At 39.6% G+C, this 21,044-nt stretch overlaps 1 pseudogene; it reads right to left on the reverse strand.

Annotated features, from left to right (window-relative positions):
- The window catches only part of LOC119804379, a 31,846-nt pseudogene extending 15,280 nt beyond the window's left edge, over positions 1 to 16,566 (reverse strand).
- Positions 16,567 to 21,044: the final 4,478 nt, after the last annotated feature.

Here is a 21,044-nt window from a genome sequence, read left to right on the forward strand (position 1 = left end):
CAAAGTAACCTTAGTAGCAGCGAAAGAATCAAATCCTAAAGCAAATTGCTGAAGAAATCTGTTCCAATGCAGCTCAGAGGATTTCTTAGCCTTTCCCTGAAAGTCTTAATTGATAACACTGCCGGCATCACATAGTAGAAAACAAGGAAGACGATCACTTCAACAGTTATCTGGTCAAGTGACAAGTCAGTTTTATTGCTGAGACAATTTTATTCTTGTGTTCAAGTGGCTAAGTGTGTATTCTTTAGTTACTAGCAGCATTGCGTTTGGGGAGGCATTCTGATGTTTGGGTGCATGTATGTTTGAACTAGACAGATCTGGGATTGCAGCCTAGCTTTATAATGTTGCAGCTTAAACCCTGTCTCCCCCTTTTAAATGTAAATGATCACAGTACTAACTAAATAAGCAAACTACTGACTAGATAAAGCAATTAATAGTCAAGTCCTTAGCAAAGTATCACACTAATTTTAAGTGTTTAAGGACAACTACTGATCATCAAATTTGGGTTTCCTTGCTTTTACAGTATGTAGCAACAGCCCCTATTTGCACCTCTGCTCACTGTTTACCATGCCCATGTCAATCTTAAACTGATAACCTGCCTGTGTCCTATTTGAGATCTTGTCCCCAATCTCCTGACTCTCAGTAGTGCATGGGTTATCATCTCAACTACATTTGGGCCTTTGCTTCTGCTCAGCCACATTTCTCTAGCAGGATGACTTGGCCTAGTTAGGCAGGTCATACCCTGGCTGACATTGACATTGTGTTACTCCTAGCCTTGCTATGTATACTCCAGGCCAAGGGGAGTTTTGCTGTTTGATGACAACCGGGAATCACTGGTAATTCTTAAAGATGGAAAAATGACATGACTGCTTTTGAGAAAGGCAGTCTGGTATTTAATGCCAAAAGTGGTCTTTATGCTTTTAGTTGATTAAACTGGCAAGAATTTGTAGAACAATTTAATTTGATTGGTATATTACAAGGCAGGTACTTCCCTAATAAATAGGTTTTTTTAATATATAAAATTTGCCTTGTGGGAAGGCAGCCTAGGCCATGTAACAGTGGATTCTCTATCATGCACCTTTTATACACTCTCTGATGCTACTACCTGCCATCTATTAAGCTGTTTGAGGGACATTTACCATGTACATTCAATTTAGACATCATAACAATCCTGTGATGTGTAGGCCATTATTGTTGGTATTTCCCAGCTGAGGAAAAGGAGGCTTACAGTTTTTAAATGACCAATTATATAATTAGCACAGTGCATGGGGTAACCAGACCAGAACTTAAATATCTAAGCTCAAACTATCTCTCAAAAAAAACTTCAAACTTTAATAATACACACAAGTCTGTGTATGGTATATGGGAGGGCATGGAAGAAAGAAAGGAAAGTGCTGCAGGAAGATTTACCTGCCTCAATAGGTATATGGGGCGTGGCCTCATAGACATTTACCAAAGCATGTCCAGCCCCTTCTCTCTGCCCCACTTCTTCCTATTAGCTCTTTCTTCTTGTTTAGGATCCAATCTCCATCCATTGTTTAAGCAGAAAATCCCAGTTTGTAAGTTTTCCCCCTAAATAAATAACTTTCTATCTTTCAGTTCTGAGCCAGTGTGAGGTTTCTTTTAAGTGCCCAATATCGCTGTCTTCACTTGGCGCCCACGTGGATTTAAACTCCATGCCTCTCGGGCGGATTTCCGAGCTGCTTCATGGGCCAGAATCTTAGGGACATCACTTAGGGGTTGATTATAATTGGTATATGGTTGAGGGTTGGGGGAGGAATTTTATAAGCTCAGGGATCTTTTTGAAAAAAAAAAGGAAAATTGGATGGGATAATAGATTGGTTTGTGAGTTATTATTTATAGACAATTACATTGGTATAGATTCTTGTATAGTGATACAAAGTTACATAATATTAAATATTGTACACATGAGCTTCTACCTCCGTTTAAAACATTTATATATATATATATATTTACCATATTGCAGTATATGTTTCTACCTTTGATCAAGATACTTATAAATTGTTTACATTTGGAGGTCATTGTCCTCATTTATTGCACGGTTGTTTATTGTCTTAGCCTTTAAGTTATATAAGTATTAAGAATTAATAGCCATCTATGTTTGTCATACTTATAGTTAGACTAATCAGGTTCTTTAGATACATAGAGATTATATTCTGCATAGATATGGTCTTCAACCACTTCAAAGAGCTATAAAACATGGCATTTAAATAACTTATAGTTCTGTTAAAGTGAGACACAATTGCTCCTGACAACACCGATCTATTCCCAGAGAATGTTGAGCACCAAAGACACTCCACTTGGAGCTTTTTTTTCTTCTTGGCAAAACTGGCCTTTGGGCAAGGAATTGCCCATACCTCAACCACTGACAAAATACATAGTATCCAAAAATGGATAAGCAGGACTGTCAAATCTTGCCAAGACAGGGTAAGATGGTTTTGAAAAATTTCTTGCCTTTAAAAATAGTTTGTCAGTTATTCTAGGCCTTAGCCAAAGTTGGCTGCCTGAGTGTTGCAAATGAGACTTTGGGTGATTGTCCAGGTATCCAGTTGTCTCTGTCCTTTGTTGTACGTTTTGGAAGTTGCTTAATTGCACTTCCTACTCACTCAAGTAACATTATTTCCCTTCTCGGATCTTCGATGGGGTTGAAGACTAGATAAATGTAGTTACTTTTCTCCCATGACTTGGCCAAGTTATTTATTATATAAGACTTAAGCTAGTTAGAATAGGATATTTGTTCTTATTGTATATAATTTTGTATTAGGTTTAGAACTCTGTTATTTAAACAAAAAGGAGAGGTGCTGCAGGAAGGTTTACCTGCCTACTGGGGCATGGCCTCATAGACTTTTTACCCAGATGCCGAAGTGCATCCGTCCCCTTCTTCTCTCTGCTCCCCTTGTTCCCTATCCATCGTTCAAGCAGAAAGTCCTAGTTTGTACTTTTCACCCTAAATAAATAACTGTCTATTTCTCAGTTTTGAGCCAGTGTGAGATTTCTTTTAAGCACCAGATATCGCTGTCTTCAGGAAAGGAGAAATGAGATACCTATACTATAATATAAAATAAAAGGAATAATTTTAAATAAATAGAAATAAAATGGAATAAAAATTACTTGCATGAACACACAAGAGACTTAAAAGACAACATGAACACAAATTATATAAAATTATCTCAAGTAATAATTTTTAAAGTGATTACATGCTACAATATTTTGGATTTAGTTGTTAAATAAAGCATCACACAACACTATATATACATATATACATACATACATACATATATACATACATACATACACACACACACACACATATATATATATATATATGTTCAGTGCCAAAATGTTGTTCTTATCATTATACTGAATAATGATGTACTAGGGACTGAAAGTATGGTTGGAAAGATCTATCAAACAGAGGTTTCCTAAATCTCCATTGCAGTGTGGCAGTTCATTCCTATAACTTTAGCACTTAACTATGCTGAAGGAAGAAGCTTGCCTTGGTTCAAGGGCAGCCTAGGCTACTGACTGAGACACTGTCTCAAAAATCCAAAACAGACTAACAAAATCACACCTTTTAGACATTTAATGCAAATCCATATCATCATCTGAGAGAGATTTTCATCAGGGGCCCTGTATGCTATATGATACTATGTGGTCCAGACATGAGTGGTTATGAAGAACAGCAACAACAACAACAACAGCAGCAACCACAACAGAATCCACCAGTCTCTTTGGGGACAAAGTAAAAGAGTCCAAGAAATGAACATGAGACACAACAAATGTCCCCTTTTGAATCATTATTAACAAGAATTATTTCACGGCACAAATGAGAGACAGAGGAAATTAGGAAAGGGGTGTTGTATGAGTTTGGGAATCAGAGACATCTGTCTTTGATGCTCAGCTTCATCGCTTATATGCTGTGGGAATTTGCCAAGTTATTTGATACCTGCAAACTGTAGTTGCGTCATCTGTAAAAGGAGTTTAAAATAAAAAAAAAGACTACTTAAAAGCTGCAAGGAAAATTAAAATGAGATGAGGTGATGCTATAACTGGAATTCTGGTGACAACAGGTGCACAGTCTTGTGAATATACTAAACACCACTGAACTGAATTCCTTTAAAGGGTAAATGCCTGACACTTATAGCGCATTAGAAATGACAAGAGTCTATATACCTAGGACAATGTTTGACAAAGTAAAAGCTTTATTTATTCTGGTAAAAATGGCTAAGTTCATGGTATGTGTTACATTTATCATTGAGTGAGGATGGTGGCGGTGAAAGAGCTATCAAAGATCATCTCTTTTTAGCTCTGACAGAAAAGTTTTGTCTCTGTGGACACTTCAATCAAGAGGAAGACTTGAAGTTCGTGGGTAGAGCTCTTTCCCAGCATACCTAAGGCCCTATATCCCACCCCTAATAAGGACATTGGGAAGCAGGAGGGGGGAGAGAGAGAGAGAGAGAGAGAGAGAGAGAGAGAGAGAGAGAGAGAGAGAGAGAGAGAGAGAGAGAGAGAGAGAGAGAGAATAAGTTATGTCTGGATACATTTGGATCACAGATGGGATTACTAGGATAGGAGCTCATTTGGCATGAATAGGAGGCTCAGAAGGCTCAGAAGGCTCAGGCAGCTGGGTCACTGTGGTAGATTGAATGAAGATGCCCTCCCCCCCACAAAATAGGTTTATAGGGAGTGACATTATTAGGAGGTGCAGGCTTGTTGGAGTCCACAGGGGGTGGACTTTAAAGTTTCAGAAGCTCAAGGTAGGCCTCAAGTCTTGCTCTCTCTTCTTGCTGCTTGAGGATTGGGATGTAGAACTCTCAGCTATGTCTCCAACACTATGTTTGCTTGCATGCTACCAGCATGCTTTCTGCCATGATGATAACGGACTAAACCTCTAAAACTGTAAGCCAGCCCCAATTAAATGGTTTTCTTTATAAGAGTTGTGATTGTCATGGTGTTTCTTCACAACAATAAGGAAACCTAAACTAACTAAGAGCTAGAAAAAATTACAACTTTCACTTGAAGAATTTATCAACATTTCTTTTGGGAGCCTTGGTATCCTATGAGCCCATATGGACATTGAAAGATCTTTGACAAATAACAGTAGAAATTAGAAAATCATGGAGGTCTTTATATCACTTGTATATTAAACACCTCTGGAAGGCTTAAATACAAGGCCCTCTAAAAGTTAAGGACATCTAGAAATTAAGTTAATATTTAGAACAATTTTGACTTGACTGGCAAGTTCAAACTTCAAGTAAGGGAAAATGAATGCCAATTTGAAAGACTATTACTAAAATTTCTCTCCACCCCAACCCCTAGAGACTAGAAAGTGCTAGAAAAGTGTTCCAGCATTGAATTACACCAGCAGGTCTAATTGTTATTCCTTTCAAAATGAATACTTTGGATTTGTGGGTTCATGTCTTCCACTTTGTAAGACAGATTATGATGTTTTTCTCTGTCCTTGGGCAGGAACCATCTAGCAATGTGCAGATAGGCTGACCCATCTGGAGAGCAGGTTGTTTACTGTGGATAAGATGTATAACAAGTAACCAAAGATGTAGGATTTAGATGGCCAAGGACTAACTAGAATTGCATGGGTTTTAGTTACTAGTACTTCAAAGTCATGGTGCAACTTGTCAAATTTTTGTATGTGAGTAGTGAGAGGAAAAGGAAGAGGCCATAGTGTAATGCCATAGTTGGCAGTGGTTAATGGCTTGAATGATTATAAATACTAGATATTCTATTTTCAGTGGTAAAAAGAAACTTGGATCAAAGATCCCATTTGATAATTACTGCATTCTCACTCAAAATACTGAGAAATTATGTTATTAGATCATCAACACCTAATGGATTTATTGAATTTCACAAGTTTTATAATAAAATTTGATTTCTTTACTTTTTCTAATGCCTATCACCCAAGGGGCTTTATTCTCAGGGTAATATAAATTCCATTTGTAAATTTATACAGCTGTCTATAGGAACTGATAAGTGTAAAAAATTGCTCAAAGTTCAAGATGAATAAAATATTATTAATCTAGTATTATAAGAAAAGTGAAATTATGTTATGCATTTTGTCAGTTACAATAGATAAGCATTATTCTTGGTAGCATCTGGCTATCTTCCAATTTCTCCTCCAAACCCAGGGGGGAATGTATTGGCATGATTAATGGGTACACATGGTTACTCCCTCCATTTTATGGTCCCATTTTTTTAATAAAAAAGGGAGTTCAAATGGCTAGTGTGTAACTCCCTTCTAGAACCCTAGTCCCATGAGCCTCTAGCCACCCCCACCCCAGTTAAGCTTCACTTTACATGCTTCTTTCTTAAGGCTCTCCTCCAGTCTCATTCTCTCATGTTCTTATCAACTACTCCTGCCCATGGAAAACTATTTTCTGGACAATATATATATATATATATATATATATATATATATATATATATATATATATATATATATATCCTATTCTTTTGCTTGGGGTGGTTGGGACAGGGTTTTTCTGTGTAACACTGGCTGTCCTGGAACTCACTGTATAGACCAGGCTGGCCTTGAAATCAGATATCTGCCTCCCGAATGCTGGGATTAAAGATGTGCATCACCGACGGCCAGGCATATATCTATACAAGAGACTTCATCACAAAGAACATATTACTCCTAATTCAAAAGGCTTAGACCCAGTAAGAGAGAATAATAGTGTCAGGAACATTGATAATAACAATTGTGGTATGGTAGCAATGGATGACCATTGATTGTTTAATGTCTGCTAAGCACCTTATACATATCATCTCATTTAATTCTCATTCTAAATAGTAATTTAGTCACTCTTTCAAAAAACAAATCAGGCCAAGTTCTTCTCCTTTTTAAGCAAACAAGAAGGGAAACTTGGTCCATAAAGGTAGGGGGATAATCAAAGAATTGGTATCTTGAAAGTTATACCAAAATGTTTCGTTTTCTCCTTTTTAAGAGAGAGTAAAATGACATTTCTTTTTTGTTTAAATTTATTTATTTATTTTATTTGTGCAAATACCTTACCTGTATGTGAGGGCTTGGTACCTGTGGAGCTCAGAAGAGGGTATCAGATCAAAAGAGGGCACCTGATTCCATGCAACTGGAGTTTGGAAAGTATTAAACCACCATGTAGATGCTGGGAATCAAACCTGGTTCTTCTGCCAAGAGCAGCAAGTACTTTTGACCACAGAACCATCCTCTAGGTTCAAAATGTTGATGGTAGGTTAAATTAGATGAAAACAGAACTAGCAATTGTGCCACTGGTGACTTTTAGGAATGGTCCAAGGGAGAATAAGCAAAGTAGAGATTTTCATTATAAACAGTCAGTTCAAGGAGCTATGCTTGGGGGGGGGGGGAAGCAAGATTAACTGTGGGATAAGGAGTTGAGGGTGTTTAATAGTAATAATACCCAATAATTAATGGGGTATTTATTTTATATATTTCAGCATATTTAATGATCTTTAGAGAGTACTGTCATTTCTAAGTCACAAATGAAGAAATTGAAGTGTACAGTGGTTGGGACATTTGTCTAATGCTGACTTTCTTAGCCTTGGCACCACTAACATGTTGAGTCCTATTGCAGGGCTATGCATCGTAAGGAGTTCAGCAACCTCCATGTACTCTACCAATTAGATGCTTCACTGCTCGTGGCAATCAGAAATATTTTCAGATGTTGTAAAATGTTCTCTGGGGCATTTCTTTCTGTTGAGAACTGCTGGAGAAGGATCATCTAGTAAATAGTAGAGGCAGGACTCCAAAGATTGATTTACTTGACTCCAACCAAAGTCTGTCCTCTCAACTACCATATACAATTTGACTCCGATGATGGCAAATTTCCCTACCATGCTTTAGGTACCTATGAGTCCCGTGGAAATAGCAATGATATTTGGCCACTTGAGTGTAGTGAATGTGAGACTTACAGAATCATTTATTTGTCCTCTAATATGAATTCCTGCTCACAACTCCCTTTGCTGGAATTTGAATAGTGTCCTCTTCCCTTCCTTCCTTTCCTCCTTCTTTATTTTTCTCTCTCTTCGCTATCTTTCTCTGTCCCTCACTCAACCTTGGTTCACACTTCATCTTGGTCATCATGATTCTTCAGAGTTTAAATCTCGTTGCCACTGTGGGCCTCAGTGTCCCCATATGAAAGATACAAATGCTGGACCACATTATCCCTAAGGTGGCCTTCTGGCTCTGATGTCTGTACTGTTTGTTTACATGTCCTCTTGGTTTTCATGAAGTAAACATTTTGGGGAGGGGCAAGGGATATTTGACAACTTCCAGTTTGGAAGCTGGGACTAATAAGTTTCCAGGCTGGGCTTATTTTATGTCATGTTTGCTTCTTCCTGTTTTTCCCATTTCTAAGGACCAAGGGCCACTCTGACTTGGGTTGAAGGTGGGCGAGGTAGGGTAGCAGGTCCACCAGGTCAGTGGTTCATGGCCACCTGCTGGGATCAGGTACCAGAGTTCCTTATCTCAGAAGTATTGTCACTGACCTGAGAGGTGACCTGGTATCTCTGATGTACAGGTAGGCAATATTATGAGGCCAGCTGCCCGTGGGACCAGAATCTCTCTCTCTCTCTCTCTCTCTCTCTCTCTCTCTCTCTCTCTCTCTCTGTGTGTGTGTGTGTGTGTGTGTGTTTGGGGGGGTCTGAGAATTGAGGATTTCTCAGGATAAAATGAATGTTCCATACTGATTTCAAGGTTAGATCAGATTCTTGCCAGGAATATGAGAATCTTCATGGAAGCTCTGATGGAGCCAGCCAAACTTAAAAGCTGTAAATAGGGTAGAAAGAATTCAGTTTCTTATTGTTATAGGAGTGGAGCTGGCGAGACCAGCTTCCATCCTGCTATTGGTGCTCAAGTTTGTTTGGATTTAAAGTGTGCAGCTTAGGAAGAAGTCAAATTCCTGTTCTGAACAAGCAACTGGAGTCATAGCTCCTGGAGTTTTGATAATGGATTTTACTAGGTCACTCAACTCCCTGCCACATGCTTCAGAAAAGCAACCCCGGGTAGAGGCATTTTGAGCCCCCGTGATTCTTTGTTGCAGAGCTTCCCTCTGCTTTCTGGAGTTTTTTGTGGGACCTTTGTGATTTGGGAGAGTAATATTAATATCTATGCTGATAGACAGGTTTGGGAACATATTTTAGTTCATGTAGTGCCTAAAGACATTCACTGTATGTGTGCTTAGTTAATAATTCTTCATCTGCATTGCAAAGACTGTTTAACTCCAGGCTTCTTCCCTTCCTTGAGCTTTATGAAATTTAAGGCTCCATTCTTACAGCAAAGAGGCCCTGTTTGGGGAGCCTGTTTAGACCTGTCTCTTCCTTTTGTTTGTTTTCTTTTTGTCTCTCTCTGGGGAAACCTGGCTCCTGAACCCTGGTTACCTCTCACTCCATTCTGGGCCCCACAGCATGTTTCTCTATAGCTCCCTTGGTTGCTCATAGCTTTCTTGGCAGTTCTCCCAGCAACACGGGAAGGGGACAGAAATCACTGACTCGTGTCAGCTCTGTGAGGGAACCCAACTAAAGCCGTGGAATGCCAAGTCACTACAATTACTTGAACTAGCAAAGACATGCACAGGGACAGAAGCCATGATTTCTTTGATATGAATGATAATAAATCATATACATTAATCTTTCTGAAGGTGGAAGGAATGAGCATTTCTTTTGAGTTTTTGAAAATGAAAAAGTAAGTCTGTGCATACTATGACCCTGCTATGGTCACAGCTGGTTCGCTAAGGTACTTGGCTGATTTTTTTTTCCACTGACCAAACTTTAAAACCTGTCTCACATGAAAAAAACTTCCTTTTCCTGCCTCCACGATACTCCAACCTCTGTTCTTCATTCAAAGTCTCCACAACAGAATTCATTGAGCAGGAAACAGATGACTTTGGAGAAACCATCAAGTTGATCTTCCTCCCGGGATACCATAGGAAATAATTGGGAGATTCTAATGTCCCACAGAGAAAGGTTATCTCATAGTCTTCCTCTGTGATGTGGATTTCACTTGACTTGAGGAAGAATGCCTTTCAATGGGATCAGCAGGAGACATGCAATGCTTTGAAGGGGTTAGGGAATGTAAGAAAAAGGAGCAAGCACTATTTACAAGAGCGTTCAAACAGTAAAAACATGATACATCCATCTAAATAGAAGCCAGGCAGCACCAAGTCACCAGCTCCGGTGAATGTATGTGTGTGCTTTCTAAGGTGGACGCATTCAGAGAAAGATAGCATCTAAACAGCAGACAATGTAAACCTTGCTTTCTCTACACTAGAGGTTTGGGACATGCTACTCAACTTTTACCAACAAGGAGCCTGGTATTTGTCCTTTCTGTCTCTCACTTCAATCCATCCCATTTATTCCTCACCAACTTAACATTCCCAAAGAAACATTTCTGTAACAATATTTTAAAGATTTTCTTAGTAATGCTATATCATACAAAATTCTCTGCTTTGGGGGTTTTGTGCTCTTTACGCTTTGATCCATCTGCATGGCCAGGTAGGTAAGCGCTCCACCGTCTCTTCTTCCAGGAGAGGCCTGGTGTTTGTAATATGTTTGCACTGCCTAGAGGCACGGGCATCTGAGTGCTTTCTTAAATGTTTGTCTAGAGGGTTTGAACCTCGCATAACACAACGAGAAAAATGAAATAGAGAATCTAGCCTAGGACATCCACCTCTGTAGATTTTTTAAGTGGAGGAGGCCATTAAATAATTGGATATGTGCCACATTTGTTAAAATAAAAGCCCTTTTGAAAAGATGACAGTGAAGGCAATTTCTACAAAGTAATGTACATTTTCCCATTGACTTTTACTAGTGTGCAAGAGAGATGTTGTGCAATTAATTTTGTTGACCATTCTTGGAAGACTCCCATCAATACACACCCCCAAAGTAGACACCAAATGACTTCTCTGACATAAGTATAGAGATGAAGTGAGTTTCCATATAGTGAGTGGCCTGCAAAAAGGGAAAAGTCCTGCTTAGAACTCTAAGATATGACATGATTCCTCCCCAAACTTGTCACCACAGAAGAAAACCAGGCTTAAGCATGAAGTTCATTTCTTTAGACTTAAAACACAAAAACATTAGGAAACATTCTAAAATCCAATGATATGACGGTGTCCTGGCAGTACGGAGTAACTATTTGCTGGGCTAGAAAAAAAGAAAGGCAATTGATTTGTAAGTACTTGGTCTATTTCTAAGCATATTTTCTCAACTCCAAGTCTTCAATTCACAGTAGTCCAAGCACTGTGAATAAGGCATGGAGCTGAGATGCTTATGGGCATGGGGAGAAGAGCTATTCGACATAATAAAAAGAACAAGAAGCATGAGGATGAGCCTCAGCTATGTCACTTGCAGGAGGCCTCGGATGTCTCTTAACCTTTTGGATACTTTCTTCTAAGCATTTTCATGTTTAACATGAGAAGGAAGAATATTCCAGAGTGTGTTATGAAAGTCTTTTACAACCCATGGTTTATAACATGGGTGCTTGATCCAACCTTCCTCAGTTTTTCTGTAATGTTTCAAAAATTTATTGATTGATTTTAAACATATGTGTGTTTTGCCTGCATATGTGTCTGTGAGCCATGCACATGCCTGGTATAGGTGTCAGATCCCATGGGACTGGAGTTACAATGGCTAGAGCCACTATATGGGTACTGGGAGTTGAACCCCAGTCCTCTGGAAGAGCAGTCAGTGCTTTTAACTGCTGAGCCATCTCTCCAGGCCCAGATTCTGTGATTTGTTTTTTTGAGACAGGGTTTCTCTGTGTAACAGCCCTCGCTGTCCTGGAACTAGATCTTGATCTCACAAAGATCCGCCTGCCTCTGCCTCCTTGTGGGATGAAAGGCGTGAACAATTACCACCTGGCAGATTCTGTAATCTTAAAAAAATTTTTTTTGGCTGTCTCATTTAAAGTTCTGAGATCTTCACTGTATTGTGAATGTTGGTTGCACTAGTATTCTGTATGGAAAGCTTGAGCAATCTGTGGATAGCCGTTTTTCTCTTATGCATGTTTCCTGGTTCCCATGTAGTTTAACTATGGCCCATGCCACAACTTCTCAAATGGTGGGTCATGTCCCCACATGTGATTTTGTAACGTAATGTGGTGTTGGTAGAAATTTAGCAATAGTAAAGGTTTATGGCTACACAAAGACCAAGATCTAAATTCAAAATCGAACACATAATGAATCCAAGGTGTTTCTAGCCACACTTGCCTTTATGGCGTCAAACAGCTTCACTGCAGCCTTGATTCTGCATAACACATAACACTAGCACTCAGTACTGAACATACCACACAATTGTCAATGGATGCTGTTTGAAGAACATCCACTCAGGTCTGAGATCACTATATGTTATAAATTGTAGTGTATTTAATTGTGCTTAAATACAATTAAACACTGTGGTGGTTTAAAAGAAAATGGTCTCTAAAGGGAATAGCTATTAGGAGGTATGACTTTGTTGGAGTAGGTGTGGTCTTGTTGGAGGAAGTGTGTCACTGAGGGGCTGACCTTTGAGGTCTCTTATGCTCAAGCTACTCCCAGTGTTGCAGTCTACTTCCTGTTGCCTGCATATCAACATGCCTCTCCAGCACCATGTCTGCCTGCATACCACCATGTCTCACCATGATGGTAATGGATGAAACCTCAGAACTATAAGCAAGCCACCACAATTGAATGTTCTCTTTATAAGCATTGCTGTGCTCATGGTGTCTATTAAATGTTATCTTTGTAAGCATTGCTGTGTTCATGGTATCTATTCACAGCAATAGAAACCCTAAGACATATACAAAGTAGTTTGTCCTTATAGAATGGTTTAATTATAAGAAACAAAGACTTTTAAATATTTTTACCATCATTCCTCAGCATGTACATTTGGATTTATTGTGGTAGCATGTTTGATTTTAAAATTGATGTTTAAATTGCTGACTTTAGTTTCATAAAGAGTTATTAATTGAATTTGGCCTAGAATAATGATATTATTTCCAAGAATCTCTGAAATGACTGTACACATATTTCTTTGTACTATTTATGTGAAATGGTCTTTCTCAGCATCAACAATTATACAATAAAAATATCCATGAACTCTGGAAAGCAGTTAAAGATGCACTATAGATTAGTTGCTCATCTTATCGCTATGACAAAATACCAAACAACAGCAACTTGGGGAAGGGTTTATTTTGGCTTATAGTTCCAAGGGTACAGTCCATGATGGTAGAGAGAGATCGGTGGCAAGAGCAATAGGTAGGAGCTCACATTGTTTCTACAGTTAGGAAACTGATCATTCAATCTTGATACTCAGATTGCTTTCACCTTTTTCACTCTACCTGACAGGTAGGGTGGGTCTCCTGCCTCTGTTAACTTAATCTAGATGACTCCTCACAAATATGCTCAGAGATCAATATACTCCATCACACTCTATAGCTCATAGCACCACCAAATATTCAACAGAGATTTGTTATTTATGTAAAAACTAACAAGCGAACCTATCTAATTATTATGCAAATTTACTTTAATCTTCAACAAATAGTGAAATCATAAGTATATGGAATTGTTTTATGGTAAGATCCTTCATAATTTATTATTAGTGAATGTTTGATTTGTTATATACATGACCAGTTACTTAAAATTGTTCTTGGGCAAAAAGGGATACGAGTAGGAAAAATACTTAGTGTAAACCTGTAGTCCTTTGATTAAACAGCCCCTCCAGTTAATAAAAAGTAACTTTGGAGTCAGGATGTAGCATCACAGCATAGTGCTTATCAGGTATACATAAAGCACAGCTAGGCTCAATGCCTAGCACTGAAGGCATGCTTCTTTGACTCATGTATGTCTTATAATAGATTGCTAATAATTACACAAATAATATAACCATTATACTCTTTGTACATGCACATGAATCTATATACACATATATAAGATGAACCAGCATGTTAAATGCCTTGGGTAGTGTCCTAGTTAGAGTTACTATTTCTTTGATGAAACACCAGAACCAAAAGCAAGTTGGGAGGAAAGGCTTTATTTGGCTTACACTGTTCATCACTGAAGGAAGTCAGGACAGGAACCTGGAGGCAAGAACTGTTGTAGAGACCATGGAGGGATGCTGCTTACTGGCTTGCTCCACATGACTTCCTCAGCCTGCTTTCCCATAGAAACCAGGACCACTAGCCCACAGATGGAACTACCTACAATGGGCAGGACCCTTGCCCATCAATCACTAATCAAGAAAACGTCTCATTGATTTGCTTGTACTCAGATATTTTGGAAGCATTTTTTAAATTGAGGTTCACTCCTCTCAGATGACTTTACTGTGTTTCTAGTTGACATAAAACTAGCCAGCAAAGGTAGTGTCCTCTTCTCTCCCTCCATTCTTTCTTTCCTTCCTTTGTTCTGAATCAAACTTAGGGCCTCAGCACACTATGCTCCACATACTACCATTCAGCTCCACACCGCTAGCCTTGGAATATTAGCATCTTTCAATATTTTTAGAACATAATCCTAAAATAATATTTTCTTCCATAACCAATGGATTGACTTGCATGCCCTACCTCTAATCCCACTGATCTAGACTCTGAGATTTAGAATCTTTTGACAAGAGGGATGCTTTTGTAAAGTGCATTTAAAGGACTCCTTCCTGATACCCTGAAGATGAATTTTTCATGCTTGAATAGATGGCAAAGTGTCAGGGGCCATTTCAGGCCTCTCTTTTCTCACAGGGCCTTGAAGTAAACCTTGAGACAGAAAACTTAAAGTTAACTGAAACATTGAGTGTTAATCTTAGAGACTCAAGGTCCGAAAAGCACCATAGAGTGCCCCCATTGTTCCTTGCTTATCGCTAACTGCAGGTGTTCTAACCACTGACCTTGCAACTACCCCACATAGCTGCCAAAGCTGCCAAGTCCCTCCTTCCCTTCCCCCCTCCCTCTGCCCAAGTTCCTCTCTGAAAGACTACTTAAGACGAAAAGCCTGCTTCAATAAACGGAGACCTTGACAATAGAATCTTGCTTGGTCTTGTTTCTCTCTTTCGCCCATGTCTTTCCAGATAGCGCCTCTTCAGAAACCCTGAAAAGCTGACCCGCTGGCGGGTTACAGCAAAGAATAAAAGGATGGTGATAGAGACATAGACTGGTGACCCAGGAAGTGATCTCACAAAACTGAAAGCAGAAGAGGGAAGTTGTGTGAGGAGGCCATGACTGGGAAAACAGGGAAGAGAGATGGAGAGAGAGAAAAGCTAAATCAAGAGTGAGGGAAGTCTAGAGAGGTACAGGAAGAAATTAGGGACTAGGCAGAAAGAACAAGGACAAAATTGGGGTAAATAACTGGCAAGGGGCAAAGAAGGCAGATTCTAGGATGACAGGCTATGTCACAGATTGAGGTACAAGATACTCACTTACAGTTTCATAGCCAGTATCTCTGTCATATGGATTAGCAGAGTCAGTGAAAGGAAAACTGGGCAGTCTCTAAGGACAGATGACTGTGCATACAACTCCTCAGGTGTGTAGGGTGCCCTTGGTCCTGCTCATCAGAGGTGGAAATGTGCTTAGACACTGCAATTACAGTGAACCTTGCTGAACCAGGAGTGAATTTCAAAGCTAAAACTGTAAACAGAACGGTTCCTAAGCAAGGCAGGAAAGAATGTTCTGGTAAATAGCCATCCCTGTGACTATCTTCAAATGACCAACTACAGTGTTAGGAGCTTTTGGTAGCAGCAGGAAAGAAACTATGGCTTCGGGGGCTGCAGCCCTAGTTCAGAGATAGGGTGCTTGCCTTGCATATGTGGGGCCTTGGATTTGAACTCTAGTACCTCATAAGAAAAAAAAATCACCACTGTGATTGAAGACAGAGGAAGCTTCCTAAAGCCACCCAAAAGTCACGACCGTCAAGTGTTGCTCTTTTGTTTTTTTTAAGTGTTGCTCTTTATATCTCAATAGATCACTAGAAAGCACAAGAAGTCACTCTGGGGAAAACAGAACTTCAGAGCACAGTAACAGAGCGTCTAAGTTACATCATGGGAGGTGGTAGGTTCTTAGAGATCACACAATGCACTGCCTTTATTTTACTTCAAGGTACACTGAATCCCTCCAAGGAGAAAACAGTAGTTGGCAAAGCTCAGGCATAACACTTAGGTCTCTGGGGAGCCAAAGAAGTCCTCCTGTCCGTACAGCCTTGTATTCACCTTCCCCTCCAGCTACACGGCTTCTTTCTAATAGGAATTGCTCTTCCAGGAAGGAAAATAAACTCCATATATGTTCCAATATGATCAAAAAATGATTAAGATTATCTGTGAACATCTTAGCTATGACTTCGCCTTGAGCCTGATCACAGACACTAACTTTTAAGATTATCATCAATTACCCCTGGACCTAAATAACCTTTTAAGATTATTATCAGTTACTCCTGGACCTAAATAACCATACATAATTACCAAAGGACCTTTCTTACTGCCCTTCCCTACTGCCACCCAGCAACTACTTCCCTGTTCAGACTCAACTCCCTTATTCCCCATTGAGGGGAAGAAACAAGTGAAGAGCAAGCCCATCATTTTTGGAAAAGATTAAAAGGCTTTAAGGACAAAGTTGGTGGTAAGGAGAAGGAAATAAGTGTCCAAAAGTTATGAATTATTTAAGAATGCCCTTATCTTGGCGGAGCAGATTGATGGCAGAAAAAAAATGATTTTTTTGCCAAATCTCTTGTAAGTAAAAAATAAGAAGTGATCAGGCAAAAGAAGAGTCAAAGTTAAAATCTCAGAGGAGTTAGAGAAAGCAGGATCCCAAAGCAAACAATAAGAGCCAGAATGTGGAACCCTGACAACCAAATGGGATCCAATGAACATGAGGAAGTGCTTGCCCTAGGTTCTCCCTTTTTACTGTTGCTGTGTCCTTTCTGGGTAGGAGACATACACAGCTTTATAATGATCTCATATCTAACCCAGTACATGTCAAGAAGGACTGAAACTACACATAGTCAGTTGACCAGTCCATTATGAAACAGTTTATCATGCTTACCAGCCACACAAGGTATAAGACAGTGTCTGTCCTTCAGGTGTTCATAAAACTGGCCAGTGCTAACAAGCTATTAATTTACTGTAATTCAACATAAAGGAAAGATGATGGAGTAGATAACATCAGCCTTATGGCCCATGGAACGTTGATGCTTGTATTTAGTTTGAAAGGATGAATTAACAAAAGCAAGTTAGCAGAGAACAAGTACAGCCAATGAATGGCTAGCAGCCTTAGAGTAGCAGTATCAAAAACACATACCTGGTTCTGAGAAATATATTATATATGTATAATACATATAATATATATTATATAATATATATATTACATATGCATATTAAAATTTTGTCTTTTCCATTTGTGAAGGGGCAAATGTTGTGTAATAATGAGAGGAAATGCTGAGGAGGGACTTAAAGGCCAGGTTTTGGAGGACTTTGAACATTTAATAATGAAGGCTTTTATTGAGAATCTATAGGGTTGGCTACTGAAGGAATTTAAGCAACAGTTTCATAATGATGTGTGTGTTTTGGAAAAATTAGGGAAGCACAATGATTAGGATAGAGTGAGGTAAAGGGCTGGGAGAACAAGCTATACTCAATGGCAATAATTCAGGCAAATATCAACACAGACCGAGATCGGATAAACTAGCAGAGAGAAAGTGGATGGTTAGCAGATTGGTTAAGGTAGCTAAATTGACAACAGGTTGAAGGGGTTGGTGGGGAAAGGAAACACAGGGATGGTGGCTAGCTTTCTAGTGTAAGCAATTGTTTGATGTGCCATTTGCAGAGACAGCTTGGCTTCCCCTAGATAAAGGTCATTTGTCCATTTCATGATTTGGGAAGCCATGTCCTACACATCTTGAGAGTTTATGATGCTCCAGTTTCCTAAGAAACTGATCTCAAATGACTCAAATTCTTGTTGATCTCTATCCTGCTGCTGCCCCCCCCCCCATCCAAAATATATTTACCCAGATGCACTGTCCTCTAGTTGGTCGTTTTATTCTCCTATGAACAGCTGGTAGCTGGTATTCCTTGTATCGTTTGACTTGTGCCATGGCTACCGACATGACTCTCCATTTTTCTTGTGAAGTAGCCAATGACTGTGTACATCTTTCCTTCCTTCCTCTGTCCCCCATATACTCCTGCATTATCCTCTTAGATTCCCTGTTGCTCTATTATCATTATCCTGTTGGATCATTGTTAATGATCCTTTAGATACAGCGGATAGTGAGGAGTTTACCATGTCGTACATAAACAGCAGAAGGCTGTGAAAGCAGGTAAAACTCTGAAATAATATTAAAAACAAAACAAAACAAACAACAGCAAAACAGAGCTCCTCCTCACACCCCCAATTTCAGACAGACACACACTACCAGGCCCTAATACACAGGCAGTTTTCCAATCCTGTAAAGGAAAAATGAAAGGGGTAGATGTCAGTCTAAAATGCTTTGGTTAAGCAAATCACAGGAAAACAAAATAAAAATAAAATCAAGAGAGTAACTGGAAAGAATGGTTCCTCTGGGTAACAAACTTATACCCAGGAAAGAAATTTGGAAGTCAAATATTAAATTTAAGTGTCTAGTTTTGTTTTAAGGCAACAACTTTTATTTAGCACTAGGAGATATGCCATCTTTTAAAAATTGTCCTTTCTTTAGTAGGCTAAGATTTCAGTAATAGGATTTAAGCAAGTCATGTAGCACAGTCCCTATGAACAAAAGCACAGTGGGGCATTAGAAAGTCAACACAATTCCTCCATATTTGGCTAGAGCTTTTACCAGGCATGGCATAATTTGGGGACATCAGTCCAAGATAGCTACAGCCAAAAAGGGTTGGATTGCTGTTTGTAGGCATGTTAGGTGTTGTGGAAATATCCCAGTCAATTCAAGAGGCCTTTGGCAAAGGAAAAGTACATACTGCCCTGCAAGTTATGTAGTTGATGTCTCTTCAAGGCAGGAGGCGGCCTGCCAGGGGCTGCAGCATTGCTCAGAAGTGACCCAATCTTCTGCTTCCTCCCAGCTGGAGAAGAACAGCTTGAAATCCAAATGGGGCTGTCTGCTCAGCTAAGGAAAACAGTCTCAAATCTTTCTGACATCTGCACAAAAAGTGGACCAAGAGGTTGTCCTGCATGGTTAATAGTGCTGAAGCCAGATTAAACAACTCTGCTTGTTCCTGAGAATTTAGGAGAGCTGGGAGGGTGACAAAACAGGACACAGAGGTTTTGTGGCATTAAGCACTTATGTTCCCAGCTTGTCCTAAGAGCGGGAGCCTTACCTGTTTGTAAAAATACAACATTCTTGCTCTTTACTCATAAATCACAGGTTGGTGCATTGCGATAAGCCTGGCAAATAGGCTCAGATATCTCAGACTTGACAAACAGACATTAAGAACACAAGTAACTGTGGAGCCGACGTCTTCTTAATACTGAAACGCAGCTGTGCACAGTGATAGCTCACTTTCCTCTGCCCCTGCCCATGCAAGGACTCACATCTGCAAAGGAGAAGTTAGACTTGGGCTCCAAATGTTTGGAACCCAAATGAGGGTTCCTCAGAATATCTTGATAAAATTAAACCTCAGCCTGGGGGTTAAAGAGTGAGGTAGCTCCAGGCATGTGTGCCTGGTGGAGGACCAGCCTCTGGAGGACTGGATTCAGTCACTGTTAAATGATTCCAAAGCAACAAGTGGTCGAGGGTTCCTCAGTTCCCTGATGCTTGCGTCTTATCACCCTGTCCCACCCACAAGTCATCAGGAAACACTGTTTGCTGTCAAACTTCATATCTTCTCTGCTTCCAGATGGGCCATTTTGATTTCCCATGTCCTTGCAGTGATAAGATCCATCACCTCAAAGGATATGTGCAGGAAATTCCCAGAGGACACAGACTTGCGGTGAATATGTGGACATGTGCTGAGATTCACAGGTTATCAGGGAATGAGGATACATTTTACTCATCGTATGAGCAAAACTGTGACAACACAAACATTCACATACCAAGAGAATGAGGATATGAATCCAAAGATACGTCGTGGGGTAATTTTCCAGTAGTTTTAAAAGTTAGAACGGATATATATTAATTCTGATCTTTAGTATCTATGTAGTTATCTGCACAAGAAACTTTAAGTATTTTCAAGACAGCTTTGCCTTTATGAAGTGGCAAAAATACAGAACAACCTAAAATTACCAGCAAAAGGGACAGTCATTCAACTAGAGGTCGAAGGAAAGCCCTTAAGGATTAACACACAAAGACACGTGCACACGTACACATACACACACACACACACACACACCCAAAACCAACCAACCAACAAGAGCAAAAACTGAAAATAAACACCCTCTCCCCAAAACATTTCAATTCTATTTGGGAAATAAATGTTTTTAAAAATGAAGAGTGAATGTATATATGTGTACATACACATTACTGATTACACATAGAAAAGAGTCACAAAGACAATAGTGGTCCTGAGAGAGCATCAAGGGGACCTTTGCTTTGTATTCCTGGCACATTGATGAAAAGTGAATTGGGGCCAGCGAGATCACTCGGCTGCTAAAGGTGCTTTCTGCCAAGAATGACAACCAGAATTCCACCCTGAGACCCAAATAGTACAAAGAGAGAAAAAAGAGAGTTCCACCCCCGAGGCTCAAATGGTCCAGAGACTTGTTATCCTCTGACCTCCACATGCATAAAGTGCCCTCCAACAAAACAAATCAATGTAAAAAAAATCCTTTTAAAAGAACGCACTGGCATTGGTGGCTACAATAAACAAAGCTTCACCAGAAGGTAGGAGTAGGTAAGCGAATGAAACAAACAGGTAAGAAATTAAAAGACCCACACAATAGCCAGGAATCTGTCATCAATTTAATGTGTGAAGCCAGGAAGTCATTGTCCCTCTCAATTGGTACAGTCAGTGGACAAGATGAACAGCTTCCTAAAATGCCTTCCTTTTCTGATAGCTTATGATTTTCTAAGTTCACGTCTTTAATGGGCATGATCCTTTCTGATGAAGAGATGGCTTTTATTCTTTCCCCT

This window comes from Arvicola amphibius, chromosome X (genome assembly GCF_903992535.2).
Source record: "Arvicola amphibius chromosome X, mArvAmp1.2, whole genome shotgun sequence".
Taxonomy (NCBI): domain Eukaryota; kingdom Metazoa; phylum Chordata; class Mammalia; order Rodentia; family Cricetidae; genus Arvicola; species Arvicola amphibius.